This window comes from Lathyrus oleraceus, chromosome 1 (genome assembly GCF_024323335.1).
Source record: "Lathyrus oleraceus cultivar Zhongwan6 chromosome 1, CAAS_Psat_ZW6_1.0, whole genome shotgun sequence".
Taxonomy (NCBI): domain Eukaryota; kingdom Viridiplantae; phylum Streptophyta; class Magnoliopsida; order Fabales; family Fabaceae; genus Lathyrus; species Lathyrus oleraceus.
The window spans coordinates 236,516,487-236,533,737 of NC_066579.1; positions in this window are offsets into that span (position 1 = coordinate 236,516,487).

A 17,251-nucleotide genomic window follows, 5' to 3' on the forward strand; every position below is an offset into this window, starting at 1 on the left:
TTCATTTTTTCTCCTCTTTAACTTGTTTTGATTCGTTTTTTTGACCTAATTAATGCACTAACGGATTGTTATCACACCCCCCAAACTTGAATTGTTGCTTGTCCTCAATTATCTTGCATGCAACTGCACATTTCACCAGAAAACAAGTTGCACAATAAAAATTGAACATCACCATATAATTTTTCCTTACCTGACCATCGTTCTAGCTTCCAACTTCCATCCGGAAAATTTGGAAAACATCCTCAAACATTGCCAAGTACTCAACATGTCTCTCATCTCACCTTGATTCACTCAATGGATAAGGTAATCTTTCAATCAACATGCAAAACAATTTATGCTTATCTTGATCATGTTCTAATATAATTCATCAAAGAAATCAAAAAACACACATTTGAGGGTTTTTCCGACTGTATCTTGGCTTATGTTCGGGTAGGATATTTTTGGGAAAGTAGGTTTAAACCTTTGGAGTTAGATGCCTAGTTCTCCTTCTATTATCATACCCCTTTGTTCCTTCTTTATGGTACTATAGATATTTCAATTGTGGTCCTTAATATGCATTCTTTTACTCTTTTTTTTTGAGAAGTCTCTTTTTCTCAGTTCTTTTTTTCTCAAATTTTTGAATTTTGGAACAATTTTCTCGAGTACCCCAACCCAAAGTTAAAACTTTTCTCACTTCCAAGAGAAAACCCTAAACTTAATCTTTTCCATACAACATAAGAACTACAATTATACCTAACTCCAAAGAGAGAGTGGAAAGATAAGATCTTTCAAGTCATACGGCTAAAAATAAGGCTAAGTCGCCGAAAGAAAGGCTAAGCTCAAAGTGGTTAGCAACGGATATACCTATTACTATAGGGTAGCTAAAAAGGCTCAAAGTTATAAACAAACAACTTCCTCAGAAAATGTGTTAATCAATCAAGACAAATTTAATCAGAAGTAGTTCAAACCAGATAAAACAATAACACATGGATATACTCAATAAGAAATAATAGTGAACAATGGAATTTATTTGGCTCAAACCATATTAGATGAGGTATCTGAAGGTTGAGTACAAGTCCTTTGATTATTTTCTCATCCTTTGCCTTCAAGTTGTAAGTTGCTTTCTTGATGATCAAGTTTTCTATTTATTCATTTGTTCAATGCTAAAAGGTGCAAATTTGTAAATTTGAAAGGATTACAACAACTACAATTGTTCATTAAGGACATCATAGATAGTAATGGAAGGGCATGCTTGAGTGCTTAATTCTTCTTATGGAAGGTCTCGAATAACATAATGTAAATTTTGCAAAACAAAAAAAATTGGTTATAACTTATGGGTTACCTCTCATCCAACGCTTATTTTTCGTTATTACCTTGACGGTTGGAATTAGGGGTCCGACAGTATTATGGAGGCTTTTTCACTTGGAATCTACCCTTTATAATAATGCTTTAGATGTTATCCACTCACTTTAAATATCCTCATATCATCAGGAACTTAAATTTGAATAGCACCGCTCTGGCAAACTTCGGTGACCATAAATGGTTCTGACCACTTGGAAACAATCTCAACCTTCAATTGAACAATAATACTTCTTCGCAAACTTTTTACGAGCTTTTTGTCATGATATCTTTTGGTCCATTCCTTATAAATTAACGCATTTTCAAACACAGACAACCGCATCTCCTCCAATTTATCCAATTTTAATAATCTCATCCTCCCACCTAACTTTTCGTTAAAATTTAGGAATTTTACCGCCCAATACGCTTTATGCTCTAATTCAACAAGGAGATGACATGATTTAACATACACAAGTTGATACGGAGAGAAACCCAAATGTGTTTTGAAAGTTGTTATGTATGCACACAGGGCGTCATCCAATTTTGTTGACCAATTCATTTGGGATGTTGCCACAATTTTCTCCAGAATTTGCTTTAGTTGTCTGTTCGATACTTTAACTGGGTTGCAGGTCTGCAAATGATATGATATTGACACCTTATGTTTAACATTATATTTTTTTAAAAGTCTTTCCAAATACATATTGCAAAAATGTGTCCATCCATCATTGATTAATACTCTGGGCACATCGAACCTGGTAAAAATATTATTTTTCAAAAAATTAGTAACAGTTTGGGCGTCATTAGCACTGCGAGCAATTGCTTCCACCCATTTAGTAACATAATAAACACATACAAGAATATAAAGATATGTATTTCATTAGGGAAATGGACCCATGAAATCAATTCTCGAACAATCAAATGGTTCTACTTCAAGCATAATATTTAAAGGTATCTTGTCTCGTTTTGAGATGTTACTAGTTTTGTTGCGTTCAGGGCATGTAGACACATATAACTTACATTCATTAAATAGAGTAGGCCACCAAAACCCACTTTGCAGTACTTTAGTTACAGTTCTCTCGCCGCTATGGTATGTCTCTATAATACTTTGCTTATTTTTCGTCACTGCACCATTTTCTAACCTAGAGAGGTGATCTGTTACCATAATTTCTACTCCTTTCTTTTATTTAATTTTCCAGATCAAAGTCTTGCAACAGAAGTACCCATTGTAGCAAACTTGGTTTGGAGTCACTTTTATTGAATAAATACTTCAAAGCTGCATGATCTGTAAAAATAATAACCTTTGAACCAATTAAATAAGGGATAAATTTTCCAAAGCAAATACTACTACTATCAATTATTTTTCAGTGGTGGTGTAGTTAACTTGATTTTCTTTTAAAAATTTGTTGGCATAATAAATTACATGGAAAAAATTACATGATTGTACTGTTGGCCAAGTATTACACAAACAGTATAATCATTGGTATCACACATAATTTCAAAAGAAAGATCCCAATTTGGTGACACAATTACTGGAGCAGTTGTCAATTTATGTTTTATGACAGAAAAAGAGTGTAGGCAATCTTTATCAAAGTTGAATTCATTTTCTTTGATGAGCAGATTACATAACGGTTTTGAAAAATTTGAAAAGTCTTTAAAAAATCTCTTGTAAAAATCAGCATGACCTAAAAAACTCCTTACTCCTTTAACACAGGAGGTGGAAGTTTTTGTATCACTTCAATTTTTGCTTGATCAACCGCTATGCCTTTAGCAGATATTTTGTGGCCAAGAACAATGCCTTCAGTTGCCATAAAATGACATTTTTCCCGATTTAACACCACTTTTGTCTCGACACATCTCTTAAGGACATTATTCAATTGAATAAGGCAATCATCAATCGATTTAACCAATATAGAAAAATCATCAATAAATACCTCTATTGACTTTTCAATCATGTAAAAAAAATAGAAAGCATGCACCTTTGGAATGTTGCTGACGTATTATATAGCCCGAAAGGCATCCTTCGATACAAAAAAACTCCAAATGGGCATGTGAATGTGGTTTTCTCTTGATCAGCGGGACCTACATCAATTTAGTTGTATCCCGAGTATCCATCCAGAAAATAGTAGTAGGCGTGTCCGGCTAATATTTAAAGAATTTAATCCATGAATGGTAATGGAAAATGATCCTTTTGCGTGGCTAGATATAACGTGCGATAATCAATACACATTCTCCATCCTGTAACAATACCAGTTGAGATTTATTCTTTTTCTATTACGAATGATAGAGGTGCCCCTTTTCCTAGAACTACATGCATTGGGATTACCCACAAACTATCATAAATAAGATAAATCATACCTACTTCAAGTAATTTAAGGACTTCTTTTCTTACCACTTCTTTTATTGTTGGATTTAAGAGCCGTTGAGGTTGAACAACCGGTTTGAATTCTTCTACCAACTTTATTTTATGCATGCAGTATGCTGGACTAATCCCCTTCAAGTCTGATACTTTCCATCCCAATGCTTCTTTATTTTCTCTTAGTACTCATAACAACTTCTCTTCTTCAAATTTTGAAAAAGTGCTACTAATAATTGCAGGGTGCCTATTTCCTTGACTTAGAAAGCCATATTTCAAATGCTTAAGCAGTTCTTTTAGTTTGGGCTCCATTAATTTCTCCTCACTACTTCCTCCTAATTCTTCAAAAAGTTTATATAAGCAAGATCCCTCTACGCTGCTTGCAATTGTAGTACCAACTCATTTACCTCAACATTATCGTCTTCTTCATCTGTTTCCTCGATGGATTGCACTAAAACCTTTTCTATTGGAGATGATGGATTTTATTCTCACGAAATTTTTTCTATCAATTCATCAATCAAATAAATTTGGTAAAATTTCAAATCCTCGTGAGCATGTTCCATGGCTTCAAACACATTAAATATTACATTCTCTTTATTAAACCGGAGAATCAGTTCTCTCTTTCCACATCAATCAAAGCTCTGTTCATTGCAAGGAAAGGTCTCCCTAAAAATAATGGTGTTTCGGCATATCCAAAATGAAAAAATCATTGGGAAACAATAAATCATCAACCTTTACCAATGCATCCTCCAGTACTCCATAGGGATAAGTGACAAATTGGCCTGGTCAGAGTAAAAGTCATTTTTATAGGTTTTGGCTCCCCACAATTTAATTTCTTCATCATAGACAATGAAATCAAATTGATGCTCGCCCCTAAATCACATAGTGCTTGGCTAATTTTTAATGAAACTATAGAGCAAGGAATAGTAAACTACACGGATCTATTACTTTAGGTGGTAATTTTCATTGAATGACGGCACTACATTCCTCCGCTAAAGCAACATTTTCACCATCCTTCAATTTGCATTTACCGTTCAAAATTTGTTTCATGAATTTGGCATAGATGAGCATATTCTCTAAGGCATCACAAAACGGAATATTTACTTGTAACATTGTGAGCATCTCCATGAACTTTTTAAACTGTCCTACCTCCATTTCTATATTCAACTTCTTCTAATTCAAAGGATAAGGTGGTTTGTGTAATCCTGTAAATTAGGGATTTTTTTTTGTTCTCCTAAAAGGTGAATCTTTATCAATGAATTTATTAGGTGTTTCTCCCTTTTCAAGAGTCTCGCGTGAAACCCCATCTTCTGTTGGTGTGGAATTTGGTTCCTCATATTTTTCATTTCTCTATTCCACTATTTTTTTCTGTTTGTTTCCACTGAGAGCTGAGGGAATTCTGTGATTTCTCAACTCTATTACGTCACAATTTCCTCTTTCCTGTGCTAATGATGTGATTTGTTGGGATAGGTTAGACATTTTCCCTTCTAGTCTTCTCATTAACTCCTCATGTTTTTTGTTCAACGAGTTATGTAATATGTTAACCTTCAAAAATTCATTTTGTGTTACTGTAGCGGTAAATACATGACCACTGAGCTATTGGTTAGCTCAACACCAATAAAACAAGAGTTGTTACCACGCTTTTATTGATTCCAAAGGAAAAGGGAAAAAGTACGAACAAAACCCAAAGATAAGAAGGTTTCAAATTAAAACTAATAAAATGTCAGAGATTACAGGTAAGGGGGTTGGTTACACAGAGGGGAGGTATTAGCACCCAAAGTGTCCTAGGTACTCCTAGGGAGCCCCTTTTTGTGTGTAAGTGTTTTGGTTGAAAAAGATGTTTTGCTAAAAATAAAGAATGAGGGGATGAGAAAAGAATTCATTATTTATAATTTTGTGTTTGACAAGAACTTTGGTCTTATGCCTACATACCAACATAAAAATGAGGGATCAAAACCTCGTAGTTCGTGGTAAAAATTTCAAAGATGGGTGAATTGATTTTAACAAAAGCTTAAAGATCTTTTGTTATCAATGGGAGAATACTCAACCAAACATCTACCGATAATAAGGGCTTTACAACATTTAAGTGGGAGGGATCCAACTTGGATTCAATCAACAAGTATGCCACTAACCCCTAATAAATGGAAATTCTTACAATCAATATATCATGGAATGGGAGAATTATATCTCCACCAAAGATAACTCGAATCTAAATGCTCTCTTTTGAAAATTTAAAAGGAAAAGGCACAAAGTGGCCAAAATGATTAGATGAGGTTGTTAGTTCTTTTTGTCTTTTTGAAAAATAAGGTCAATATGATTAAGCTCATTTACAAGTTTGATTAAGAAAATATTTTGAAAATCAATGGCATAAGGCCAAGGTTTCTACTCATTAAAACTAGTCTAAGTTGAAAAACACAAGCAAAGAAGTTTTGAAAATGAGAGGGAGAGATTTTGAAATTAAAGAAGGGGGAGGAGATGAAGGGACTATCCTAGACAAGATTTAAAAGTTTACAGTTGAAAAGATCTAACCAATGGGAAGCATCCACAAGATAATAGTGTCAGATAGAAACCCATTTCCTTTGGATTGTTAAATCAATTAATAAGAAGACCAATGGTATCAAATAAAGATAACCAAACATCCAAGCAAGCACTCCAAATCAAGCAATCTTCAATGTCCTTTAGATGTATAATATGAAAGTCCCTTTTGAAACATACTCAAAGAGAAAGCATCAAATGTTGTTAATAAGATCAAAATAACAATTCAGACAAAGAAAAGAATGAGTATCACAAATAAACCAAAGGAGTCTCTCAAGGTTTGTATCAGATGAATGGAATTGGTCAAGAAATAGTCTCAAATCAATGGCATTGGCCAAGTCTTTTCATAGCTCAGGGATGTTGCCTACTCTAAGTCCATAGGTCCAAATCAATTCACAGATAGAGGTCCAACAATCCACCAATATAATTTTTAGGATTTTTGTTTTTATTAAGTGTTTTAAGGTCCTGAGACCACAAACAAAACAAAATCAAAAGCACAAAATATATCACAAGCACAAATACAATGTCTCAAGTGAGCAAAGTGAAAATGACTTAAACATAAACAATTTGCATGAAATGTAAATGACAATGAATGATAAAGTGCAAGAAATTAAATTGCATTAAAGTAAATGAAACTAAAATAAAGTCAATAAAAAGAGATGTTAGTGGAAGAAGAAAAGATTGTTTAAGTCATTTTTTGGAGAACACTCAACCATCCACTCACAAGCATGAAGATATGAACCTAGACATCATTCATAAGAAGGGCTCCAACTACAAATAAAATCAACAAGTATGCCACTAGCTCTCAAGAATGGAAAATAGGCAAAATCTTCACATAATACCATGAGGAATAGGAGTCTTACAATCTCACTTACAAAAATGTTATTGCTTTTGGGACAACTTTAGCGCTATGTTAAGCAATCGTAATTGGACTTATGTAGAAGTCACAACTATCTGAGGTCGATCAATAATAATATTGGTGTTAATGCATACTATAAACAAGGTATCAAGACCAAGCTCCTAAAGCATACTACACGCAAAAATAAGAGGGGATGGGCCTATCTCAATCAAGCTCATGTTCATTCATTTGACACAAGGTCATTGATGAATCAACTAGCATTTTAATCTATAAGAAATCATTGGCCATGAAAGGATTGGGGAAGAAGTGATATGAAGATGAAGAGATGAAGTGAAAGAGATCCCAAATTGATCAAGGGATGAATCTCACTTGATCAATACCATTCATTCATCTTGAGGGATGAAGTTCAAACTTCATCAACCCCCTAAATCCAATGGTATTGACCAAGTCAAGGTCCAATTCAAGCAAGACCAAGGGCAAACAGAAGTTGAGTCCATAAAAAGTCAATAAAATAGCTCGACCAAATATTAAAGCAACTAGAAAAAAAATTAAATCAATTTTTAAAATGAAGAAAATACATTTTAAAAGGTCAAAAACATAAAATACCTTCAAATTACCAAAGAAATGGCCAAGGGATTTATCATAGGTCAAAAAAGGTCAAACGACCAATGACTATTTTTTTTGGCATTTTTTGAAAGTCAGAAGTATTTAAAAATCAATTAAAACAAATCCAAAATCACAAAATTCACTAAAAATATTAAACTCAATCCAAAAATTAATTTTAATTCAGAAATGGGAAGAGGAAATTATTTGTGAAATTTTGGTGGTAGTCTCATAATTTTTGGATTAAAAATAAAATTATAATGAATTTAATAAGAAAATTCTATTTAAAAATTAATTTGGAAAAATAAACTAAATTTGAAAAACAAAGGCCTTCATATCTCCCTCATTAATTAAGGTGGCAGATCTGATGGCCACGCACGCGCTATTCACCATGGGCCTTAGTCAAAGCATCCGCAAAAGTGGTAATTAAAATGGATGGACCAGATTAGAACATAACCATAGGATCAGATGGTCTGAACCATGCCAACACACCACCGGAGCCCTAGCTCCAGTCATCTTCTCCGGCCAACTCACCAGACTGGTCCAACCAAAAATTTCGCGAAAATGAGTGGATCATATACCATTTTGAAGAGAAAAACACGAGGATTCCGAATATCACCTCCAAATCTACCAACTCTCACTCTATAATGAGAAATATGGAGTTGAAAGTTGAGGTATCAAAACTGAATCGCTTCGATTCAATCTCAAAGCAACTCAACATCAATGCCTACATTGGTAGGGCTTCAATCATACACAAATCAAGCCAAGATCTTAAGAATTGAGTGAGAATCTAAGAGTTGAAATTTGAGAAAGCTCACTTTCGGGTAGCAAGTTTGAAGCTCGATCTTTATGCAATTCCACTTGGTTCTTCTTCCTCTTGCTTGCAGGAGTTGATTGGAGTGAAAAAGGTGATGAATCCTTGGAGTTCTAGTTCACAAATAGAAGTTGAACTAGAAGCTCAATTTCAAAGAAATCCTCAAGGTATTCTCTCAAGTGTGGCTATGGGATTGCTTCGCAGAGCTTGGGCAGGGGTCCTCCTTCATTCTGAGGCAATTCTCTTCATTTTATAGGCAATGGAATTGATTTCTACACCATTTCAAATTTGAAAAAAATATTAATTTCATGTGCATGGGTGCATGTGCATGTGTTCAGGCCCAAATGGTCATTTCAATCCACTCAAATTCGTGCACAAATGCAACTGATGTCATAACATGAAGCCATGCAAAGTTCTGTAACAATTGAGTTCAAAAGTTGCCAAATCAAGCCATGAGAAGAACCTATGCACAAGTCCCTCAATTCTTGTCCAAATGGCGTGATCTTGGACTCTTTGAAAAGCTACCATCATGGGGAACAACTTTTATGTTGGGACTTTTTCCATTTGAATATTGGAACATGGTGAATTTTGGCCTTTAAGTTGGAATAATCAAACATACTTGAAAAGTTTCTATGTTAAAAGTCAAATGACCCCTTTTTCCACCTTGAAATTTTTTTCTATGAGCTTCAAATGACTCTATTTCCTTCTACAAAGTTGTAAATATTTCAATTATATTTAATTTTGTAACCAATTTGACACCATTTGTATCTTGCATGAGGGTGTTATGGATTTTAGAAGTTGAGGAATATTGATTGTTCAATGATGAGGACCAAAATGGACCTTTAATGTTTCCTCATGGAACATACTCTTGCAAGTGGAATTTGACCTTTATCAAAGAAGAAAAGTTGAATAATACATTTTTAAATTAATCATGAAACTTGGATCATCTTTATATCATGAAAATTGAGGAAGTTATGGTTCTTGGAAGTTGACCTTCTATCTAGGGCACAAACAAAATGACCTATAATCTTTCACCATAAAAAATGACTTTCCAAGAAAAATTAGCTCTTGATGCAAACATAAAAGTTGTTTGGAATGTCATAAAGAGTAACCTTTATCTTGGAAAAAATTTCATATGACAAAAAGTGTAGGAGATAGGGTCTAGGGAACCCTAGATTTGACTAGTTGACTTTTCTGGTCAACCTCCTTGAACCAACTTGCAAACTTGAAGTTCTTTTGTGCTTTGGGGCTCGTGGAGGATCATATATGCTTATGATGAAGTAAAATTGAGTATCCATTGATATCTTTGACCAAATGTTTAAGAAACTTAATAAGGAAGGCACACAAGATACCCAGATGAATTATGGCTTCCTTGACAAACAAGCTTCAAAATCTTGATGAATTCTTGATCAAAATGACAAATAAAGAACATGGGGATACATATATGATGACTAGAACCAATATGGACCCTTGATAACTTGATATCTTGCATTGAGGGTCTCAAACCCTAGTGGTGAGCTTGATGAGGCACAGGTGGACACACACACTACCTACAAAAGAAACAAAGTTACACATAGACATATTTTTGGATTTTGGTTAGTAAAAAAATAAAGTATGATACAATCAAATATGCTTGGTGATCTCTCCTAATACAAACCCAATGAATGATAGGTGAGGAGGATACCAAGGTGTGATCCCAATGCTAATGCAAAGCTATGAGATGACATGAGGGGTCTTAGGGGTCAAAATTGGGGTCTCACAACTTCCCCTATTTAAGGTCATTCTATCTGGGGATGTGAAGGTTAAAATATTGGTATCAACGTGGTAGAATGGACTTAAATAACAACAACAAGAAACAAATTTTGGTCCCTAAGAGACCTCATGATGCATATGATATGAATGCAAAAATAATCTTTGTGGAGGATATATTGCCATAAATGAAAAGAATCGGGGAGAAACTGAAAGTCCACAGGAGCACAATGCATTCCATGAGGAAAACTCATTGAGGGGAAAAAGACTTTGGGGATAAAAAGCTTTGTGTAGGCCAGGATACGACTTAAAAACTATTGGAGACACGAGGGGATCTCCATGAAAATAACTCAATGGAAAGACTTGGATTGGGGAAAAAAGAATCTGCATGTATTGGAATACAACCAATACAGCAGGAAACATCCATTGGGGAAGGCGTAAATAAGAACGAAGCTGAAATACCCAAACAATCAAAAGGAAATTCGATTTCACAAAGAAATACGAATCCAGACTCAACGGAGGAATAAAAACTTCAACACGGGAGTAAAAGAGATATATTATCTACGACCTGTTACTAGGTAGGAAGATAATACACTCGGGCAGAGGGACATCCGTTACCGGTTAAGGTAAGCATATCAAGGATGACTCGCTGAGGAAAAATGAGGAATATCTATTACCGGACACTGGGTAAGAATAACCTACTAGGGAAAATGAAGAAATAGGATTTACAACTACCTGTTACTGGGCAGAAGACCAGAGGAAGAATATCTATTACCGGTTAAGGTAAACATATCAAGGATAAATTGTTGGGGAAAATGGGATTTACAACTACCAGTTATTGGGCAGAAGGCCGAGGGAAGAATATCCGTTACCGGTTAAGGTAAACATATCAAGGATAAACTACCACAAAGAATATCCATTATTAGTTAAGGTAAACATATCAATGATAGACTCGTAAAAAGACAGGACTTACAACTACCAGTTACTGGGTAGAAGATCGAAGGAAGAATATCCGTCACTGGTTAAGGTAAACATATCACTGATGAACTACCAAAAAGAATAGGATTTACAACTACCAGTTGCGGGGTAGAAGACTAAAGGAGGAATATGCATTACCGGTTAAGGTTAACATATCAAGGATAAATTGTCGCAAAGAATATCCATTACCGGTTAAGGTAAACATATCAAAGATAGACTCATAAAAAGATAGGATTTACAACTACCGGTTACTGGGTAGAAGACCAAAGGAAGAATATCTGTTACCGGTTACGATAAACATATAAAGGATAAACTAGCGCAAAGAATATCCGTTACCGGTTAGGGGAAACAAAAGTAAATTCTGTCGGGAAATCAAAGAGGTAAATTACCTTTTACTGATTACTGGGTACTCAACATCAAGAAGGATATTACCAATAAATGGGTAATAAACTCTTGGGGGACCAAAAGATCTATCTAGGAAAGAACTAGAAAGAAACGGTCAAACAAGACTCAATCCAATAAGGATATAACTCAAGGGGAGTGGTTCCATCCAGATAATGAACTGGGGAGGAGACAAAAATAATAATCTTCCATGAGGAAATAACTCGGTGGGGAAGAAGAAAGGATAAACTCTTTCTGCTTAAGGGGCTGGCACTCTATATTAAAGGAGGACATACACACCAAATCTTCATGGGGATATGATATCACCAAAGCAGGGGATCAGAAAAATTAGGTCAATGTGTAAAATGCATAATGAAATATCTGATGTTATAATTATGCATGTATAGGCATGAGTATGTATATGATTATGCTGACAAACGAGCACAAAGGATACAAACATGAAGATACAATCATCACAACAAGATACTCGGCTAATCTCAATAATATGGGAGCACCAACTGGAGAACCTGCTAGGGATGAAAATAAATTCCCGAGGATATAAATCCTATCTTCAAATATTCAATTCCCTGGGGACATCACACAACCATGCACTCAAGGAAGATTGGGGATATTACAATCCAAATCAAATGCTCAAACTCTGGTTGGGGAAAGACATGGAGAAAATGCATTCAACCAAAAATTGTTGAAGAATCAGCGCTCAGAGGAAATGAAGAGTACATACATATCAGTAGCAGTCACAGAGATTAAAACAAATCCAACTTCAAAACTGGATTCTCAAGAGAGGAGGAAATAACTTCTAGGGGATAAGCAATGTTTGACAAAGATCTTGCTTAAAGCTCAAACTCTTTGGGAGAGGAGAAAATACAGCTTGGCAACTCCGTTGGGGAACGAAAGCACTGCTGAGGATATCAACCGACATGCTGAGGATAAGAGAGACTTGATGAGGATAAGAGAGACTTGCTAAGGATCCATATCTTCCAGCTAAGGGATATATATATATATATATATATATATATATATATATATATATATATATATATATATATATATATATATATATATATATATATATATATATACTTCAAAGCAACAAGTCAACACTGTGGGGAATTTTAGGTCAACACCATATCAAATGGGAGACAACCTTATAGGGGACGACTATATATATATATATATATATATATATATATATATATATATATATATATATATATATATATATATATATATATATATATATATACTTCAAAGCAACAAGTCAACACTGTGGGGAATTTTAGGTCAACACCATATCAAATGGGAGACAACCTTACAGGGGACGACTACATCAATATTGCTCAGAATCAAATACTGTCTGAATGAGGAGATCTTTCATCAAAAGAGGAAACTCCGTGGGAAATCCACGTCATAACAAGAGGCAAAACTCTGAGTGGGGGACTAGGCTACTTACTGGGGATTCCATCAATTAATATCAACTTCGTGGAGACTTCACTGGGGACTAAAAATTTGTTAGGACAAATCATGCGCCACACGAGGATGCAATCAACAACATATTCCTTAAGAGTTGATACAACAGTCACAAAACTCTTCTTGGAGATTGAGAAATAAACCAATTCCAAGGTACCAAAAATATCAATCGGCCTACAGGAACTCACAAAGGGGAAATACTGCCATGGCTATGTAACAATCAAATGAAGGTGTCGGGGATCTGAAAACCAAATAAAGGTTTCACTGGAGATCCAGGGTTCAATCACAAAAATGCAAACTAATAATGAAAATTCACAAAGGCCTCAGCTGGGAAAAGATGATGAACTACAAGGAGAACAACACATCATCCATGTTAGGGATAAATGGAGAACTGTTTGGGGGGAAAATACCTCCAATCATCTGCTTGGGGACGACAACAATGCTTCACACGTCAAAACTAACTGTTCTCAGATTGTTGTTGACATTCCTTTTCGAATCTAAAGTTCTTAAAGTAAATGCCTTACTATTTCATAAAAATGTTTATTCATTGATTTATTTATTTCAAAATTATCATCATAAAAATACAGTTTTATTAAACGAAAACAAATAAGAATAGCAAATAATTGGATAAAGCCTCAACTTTATTTAATAGAATGGTAGTCCGCGAATGGAAGGACTCCATGGATCTTTACAAAGTTTGAAAATGGTAATTTACATGGAAAAGGGCTACATTGAATACAATGACCACTACTCTCCCTACCAACTCTAAAATCCATTATGCTTTTGTCCTTGGATGAGAATGATGAATCAGAACCAAACTGACTAGCGATGCTGCTTCAGCGATCAGGTCTAGCCGGATGCAGTTACTTGCCATAATCCCTAATTTTTGCCTAGATTTCCCCAAGGTGGGGTACTAAATCTACTAGGATGATTTTTCTATTTTATGTCACTAACTTTTTCCTGGATCACCCTTTCGGGTTTTCAATCCACTGAGACACTCATTTTTGCCTAAGCCGCCCTTTCGGGTTTTCAACTTAGCGAGTTGTTCTTTTCTCTTTTAGGAAAAGTATTTCTTAACTGCATTGACGATCACGGGGCGAGTGGACTCTTCACCACCCGTAGTTGTAAGAATCAATGCACCGCCTGGGAAGACTCTCTTAACAACATATGGGCCTTCATAATTAGAAGTTCATTTTCCCCTAGAATCAGGTTTGAAAGATAATATCTTCTTGAGAACGAGGTCACCTTCTCGGAACACACAAGGCTTGACCCTCTTATTAAAAGATTTCTTCATTCTTTATTGGTATAACTGACCATGACACATGGCGGTCAATCTCTTCTCTTCAGTTAAATTTAACTGACCATATCTGCTCTAACACCATTCAATTTTGGTTAACTTGGCTTCCATCAGCACACACATTGATAAGATCTCAACCTCTATAGGGAGCACAACTTCCATGCCATAAACAAGAGAGAAATGGGTTGCCCTTGTTGAAGTGTGGATGGATGTACGGTACCCATGTAAAGCAAATGGGAGCATCTCATGCCAATCTTTGTATGTCACAACCATCTTCTAGATAATCTTCTTGATATTCTTGTTCGTAGCTTCAATAACCCCATTCATCTTGGGTCTGTAAGGAGAATAGTTATGGTGTGCTATCTTCATGTCTTTGTAGAGATCTTCCACCACATTATTATTCAAGTTCGATCCACTATCAGTAATGACCTTACTTGGCACACCATATCGATATATGATCTGATTCTTAATAAACCTTACAACAACTTGCTTAGTCACATTTGCATACGATGTTGTTTCAACCCACTTTGTGAAGTAGTCAATAGCCACTAAAATGAAACGATGTCCATTTGATGCCTTGGGCTTAATCATGCCAATCATATCAATTCCCCACATGGAGAAAGGCCATGGAGATGAAATGACATTCAAAAGTGTCAGGGGAACATGAATCTTATCCGTATAGATTTGAAACTTGTGGCATTTCTTCACATACTTGCAACAGTCAGATTCCATTGTCAGCCAATAGTAACCTGCTCTCAACATCTTCTTTGCCATAGAATGTCCATTGGAATGAGTACCAAAGGAACCTGACTTCTATCATCAATAGGTCTGCTTCGTGTCTATCCATGCATCTGAGAAAAACCATATCAAAATTTCTCTTGTAAAGCACATCACCATTCAGGTAGAAGTTGCCAGCTAATCTTCTCAAACTCTTCTTATCTTTCAAAGTTGCCCCAAGCGGGTAAGTCTGACTTTGGAGGAAACATTTGATATCATGGTACCATGGCTTATCATACTTGATCTCTTCAACAACAAATACATGAGCTGGCCTATCAAGGCGCATCACAACCAAATTAGGAACTTCATTCCAATACTTCACGACAATCATGGAAGCCAATGTTGCAAGAGCATCTGCCATCCGGTTTTCATCTTGAGGAATATGATGAAACTCAACCTTTGTAAAGAAAGTTGATACGCTCCTCTCATAATCTCTATATGGTATCAAACCGGGTTGATTCGTCTCCCATTCACCTTTGATCTGATTAACAACCAAATTGAATCTCCGTAGACGTCAAGATATTTGATTCTAAGATCAATGGCTTATTCGAGCCCCATAATGAAAGCTTCATACTCAACCATATTATTCGTACATTTAAAGGTCAATCTAGATGTAAATGGAAAATGAGTGCCTTGAGGAGTAATAATCACTGCCCCAATGACATTACCATATGAATTAACAGCTCAATCAAATACCATGCCCCAACAGGAACTAGGTTCTGGCCCTTCTTCAAGCAATGTTTCATCACAATCTTTCATATTCAAATACAATATCTCTTCATCATGGAAATCAAATTGCACTGACTGATAATCATTAATAGGTTGGTGAGCCAAATGGTCAGCCAAGACAATACCTTTAATTACTTTCTGAGCTCGATATTCAATATCATACTCAGATAACAACATCTGCCAACGGGAAATCCTCCCAGTTAAAGCAGGCTTTTCAAATATGTACTTGATTGGATCCATTTTGGATATCAACTAAGTAGTATGATTTAACATATACTAGCGCAGACGCTTAGCAGCCCAAGCCAAAGCACATCATGTCTTCTCAAGCATAGAATACCGATACTCACAATTGGTGAACTTCTTACTGAGGTAGTAAATAACATATTCTTTCTTACCAGATTCATCTTGCTGACCAAGAACACAGCCCATACTCTCTTCAAGCACAATCAAATACATGATCAAAGGTCTTCCTTCAACAGGCGGAGACAGAATCATAGGCTCAAGCAGATATTCTTTAATACTGTCAAAAGCTTTCTGGCAATCCTCAGTCCAATCCCAAGACTGACTTTCCGAAGGATCTTTAGTATTGGAGCACATGTGTCATTCATATGCGATATAAATCATGAAATATAGTTCAAGCAGTCGAGAAAACCTCTGACTTGCTTCTCAGTTTTGGGCGCATGCATTTCTTGTATAGTTTTGACCTTGGAAAAATCAACTTCAATACCCTTCTCATTGACAATAAAGCCCAACAACTTACTAGATTGAACACCAAATGTACACTTATTGGGATTCAAGCGGAGTTTGTAATTCCTCAAATGCTGGAATAGCTTCAATAAATGCTCAACATGCTCATCTTTAGATCTTGATTTGGCAGTCGTATCATCAACATAGACCTCAATCTCTTTATGCATCATATCATGGAAAAGAGTGGTCATGGATCTTTGGTACGTTGCACCAGCATTCTTCAAGACGAAATACATCACTCTATAGTAGAATGTTCCCCAAGGCGTAATGAATGTGGTCTTCTCCATATCTTCGGGTGCCATCTTTATCAGATTATAACCAGAAAATCCATCCTTAAAAGAGAAGACATTGAACTTAGCTGTATTGTCTACCAAAATATCAATGTGTGGCAGAGGAAAATCATCTTTAGGACTGGCTTTATTCAAATCTCTATAATCAACACACATGCGGACTTTTCCATCCTTCGTAGGAATATGCACAATATTGGCCACCCACTGTGGATACTCGGAGGTAACAAGGAAACCAATATCAATATGCTTTTGCACTTCTTCCTTGATCTTCACTACCATGTCAGGATGACTTATTCTCAACTTCTGCTTGACTGGCAGACATTCTGGCTTCAAC